This window comes from Anabrus simplex, chromosome 3 (assembly GCF_040414725.1).
Source record: "Anabrus simplex isolate iqAnaSimp1 chromosome 3, ASM4041472v1, whole genome shotgun sequence".
Taxonomy (NCBI): Eukaryota; Metazoa; Arthropoda; class Insecta; order Orthoptera; family Tettigoniidae; genus Anabrus; species Anabrus simplex.
This window is the reverse complement of record NC_090267.1, coordinates 21,423,688-21,427,474: the sequence shown is the minus strand read 5'-3', so window position 1 is coordinate 21,427,474 and position 3,787 is coordinate 21,423,688. Positions and strand designations below refer to the sequence as shown.

The window sequence follows — 3,787 nt, the reverse complement described above, 5'->3', positions numbered from 1 at the left end:
AATCGGGAAATAGTGTGTTTCACTTTTTTCTTTCTTTCTTAATATGCTTACCCTCCAGGTTCGGTTTTTCCCTCGGACTCAGCGAGCGGTCTCACCTCTACCGCCTCGAGGGCAGTGTCCTGGAGCTTCAGCCATTGGGTCGGAGGATTCAACTGGGGAGGATTGTCTGTACCTCGCCCAGATGGCCTCACCTGCTGTGCTGAACAGGGACCTTGGTGGGAGATGGGAAGGTTAGAAGGGAATGAGGGAGGGAAGCGGCCGTGGCCTTAAGTTAGGTACCATCCCGGCATTTGGGTGGAGGAGAAGAAGAAACCCTAGGATACCATTTCCAGGATGGCTGAGTTGGGAATCGAACCCACCTCTACTTAATTGACCTCCCGAGGCTGAGTGGACCCCATTCAAGCCCTCGTGATATTTTTCAAATTTCGTGACAGTGCCTGGGATCCAACCGGGGCGTTTGGGGGTGGCAGCTAATCACACAGACCACTACACCACAGAAGGGGACCACTAAAGTCACAAAAGCGAGTAAAGGAGACTCTGGATACTGAAGATAAATATGGCCTCCACCATTGAGCAGACAGCTCCGTGTCAGGATGGCCGAGCGTTGTTAGGCGCCAGACTGAAGGGAATACCTTGCCTGTACGACGCAGGTCTGAAGAATTCTGGTCCTCTCTGAGGGCGTGGGTTCGAATCCCTCTCCTGACAATATGTTTCTTTGTTTTTGCACGGTTCGATAGCTAAGCTCTACATTTCCATATTAACCTGGGACTGGAAATACACTGACTGACAGAGCAAATGCAACACCAAGAAGGAGTGGTTCGAAAGGGATGAAAGTTGGCGAATAAAAAGAGACGGCACGGACGAATAATTGATGTTTATTTCAAACCGATATGCAGGGGTTATACAATGCGCACGGCATCGACTCAGTACGATGTAGGACCACGGCGAGCGGCGATGCACGCAGAAACACGTCGAGGTACAGAGTCAATAAGAGTGCTGATGGTGTCCTGGGGGATGGTTCTCCATTCTCTGTCAACCATTTGCCACAGTTGGTCGTCCGTACGAGGCTGGGGCAGAATTTGCCAACGGCGTCCAATGAGATCCCACACGTGTTCGATTGGTGAGAGATCCGGAGAGTACGCTGGCCACGGAAGCATCTGTACACCTCGTAGAGCCTGTTGGGAGATGCGAGCAGTGTGTGGGCGGGCATTATCCTGCTGAAACAGAGCATTGGGCAGCCCCTGAAGGTACGGGAGTGCCACCGGCCGCAGCACATGCTGCACGTAGCGGTGGGCATTTAACGTGCCTTGAATACGCACTAGAGGTGACGTGGAATCATACGCAATAGCGCCCCAAACCATGATGCCGCGTTGTCTAGCGGTAGGGCGCTCCACAGTTACTGCCGGATTTGACCTTTCTCCACGCCGACGCCACACTCGTCTGCGGTGACTATCACTGACAGAACAGAAGCGTGACTCATCGGAGAATACGACGTTCCACCATTCCCTCATCCAAGTCGCTCTAGCCCGGCACCATGCCAGGCGTGCACGTCTATGCTGTGGAGTCAATGGTAGTCTTCTGAGCGGACGCCGGGAGTGCAGGCCTCCTTCAACCAATCGACGGGAAATTGTTCTGGTCGATATTGGAACAGCCAGGGTGTCTTGCACATGCTGAAGAATGGCGGTTGACGTGGTGTGCGGGACTGTCACCGCTTGGCGGCGGATGCGCCGATCCTCGCGTGCTGACGTTACTCGGGCTGCGCCTGGACCCCTCGCACGTGCCACATGTCCCTGCGCCAACCATCTTCGCCACAGGCGCTGCACCGTGGACACATCCCTATGGGTATCGGCTGCGATTTTACGAAGCGACCAACCTGCCCTTCACAGCCCGATCACCATACCCCTCGTAAAGTCGTCTGTCTGCTGGAAATGCCTCCGTTAACGGCGGCCTGGCATTCTTAGCTATACACGTGTCCTGTGGCACACGACGACACGTTCTACAATGACTGTCGGCTGAGAAATCACGGTACGAAGTGGGCCATTCTCCAACGCCGTGTCCCATTTATCGTTCGCTACGTGCGCAGCACAGCGGCGCATTTCACATAATGAGCATACCTCAGTGACGTCAGTCTACCCTGCAATTGGCATAAAGGTCTGACCACTCCTTCTTGGTGTTGCATTTGCTCTGTCAGTCAGTGTACAACCCCCATTTTATTTCCCATCCAGTGTGTGATGTTAATAGAATTTCTTAGACACTGTTTAAGCGATTATTGTAGAGATGGAACGTGTAAGGGAATAGACACTGTTCCCCCGACGGTTTTTAACAGCAATACTTTCTTTCTCAGTTCGTCCATCATACAGACTAGACGCACGAGTTCATAGAATTTCCTCCAAATATTACATTCGGAACGATGTCGCAGATCAGTTTCATTATGCAGCTAGATCTTTACAGGAAAGACACCACCATCTTCTCGGAAGAATATCTCATTTACGATTGTAGAACATGACTACTACTATCCCATAGAATTCTCTCCCCTCCTTTACCTTGTATCTACATTCGGAGATCTATGAATATGATACACCAATAAACACTGAGAAAATTTACTTGCCCCCGACGTGATTAGAACACGCAACCTTCTGATCTGGAGTCAGACGCGCTAAGGTTGCGCCACGGATACTGGATATTAGACCCGGGACTCATAAGAACAAGCGTTTTATTATTAAAAGTTCGGAGACACAACTGTTGTACATCGAAACGAAATTAAAGCAAGGAAATACTCGTTGCAGTGCCGCCCTCCAACCAATCAAGTGACGTTTTTATTCTGTTCGTGATAATAGCGTCCATGACACAGGATTTATCATCATCATCATCTGTTTACCCTCCAGGGTCGGTTTTTCCCTAGGACTTAGCGAGGGATCCCACCTCTACCGCCTCAAGGGCAGTGTCCTGGAGCTTCAGAGTCTTGGTCGGGGGATACAACTGGGGAGTATGACCAGTACCTCGCCCAGGCGGCCGCACCTGCTATGCTGAACAGGGGCCTTGTGGAGGGATGGGAAGATTGGAAGGGATAGGCAAGGAAGAGGGAAGGAAGCGGCCGTGGCCTTAAGTTAGGTACCATCCCGGCATTCGCCTGGAGGAGAAGTGGGAAACCACGGAAAACCACTTCCAGGATGGCTGAGGTGGGAATCGAACCCACCTCTACTCAGTTGACCTCCCGAGGCTGAGTGGACCCCGTTCCAGCCCTCGTACCACTTTTCAAATTTCGTGGCAGAGCCGGGAATCGAACCCGGGCCTCCGGGGGTGGCAGCTAATCGCGCCAACCACTACACCACAGAGGCGGACGGATTTATCATCAGTTCAAACCTGTTTTCTGGGCACAATCACCACGGACCCAATACGCGGCTGTAATGTCCCCAGTTTGTAAGCTGATCAGTATTGTTAACACTCGCTACTATTAACAACTTCAGAAGCTGCTTGAAATATATACGCATCTTCCTGGAGGGGGTGAAGCTGATTCCTGCTCGTGGTGCCCCTGCTAAGGTAGTTGGAATTAAATATCCATTACCGAACTGAACGTCAGCATTCCAGAAGCACTAAACTAAAGATATACAGATCCAATCATGGGACCTAATAAACGGTTCTTTTCAGAACCTACTCTGACTGTAATATCAGCGAACATCGAAGGCTTGTCATCACCGAAACAACAATTGCTATACGAACTTTGCCAAGAACAGAAATGCGATGTTTTATGCATTCAGGAAACTCATAAAGATAACCATCAGATTCG

General features: G+C 50.9%; 1 non-coding gene across 1 annotated transcript; it reads left to right on the top strand.

The window, feature by feature from the left end:
- The first annotated feature begins 587 nt into the window (after positions 1-587).
- On the top strand, positions 588-705 carry TRNAF-GAA (transfer RNA phenylalanine (anticodon GAA)). The gene is made up of 2 exons: positions 588-625; positions 661-705. It is a non-coding gene; the product is annotated as a tRNA-Phe (tRNA).
- The last annotated feature ends 3,082 nt before the right edge of the window (positions 706-3,787 follow it).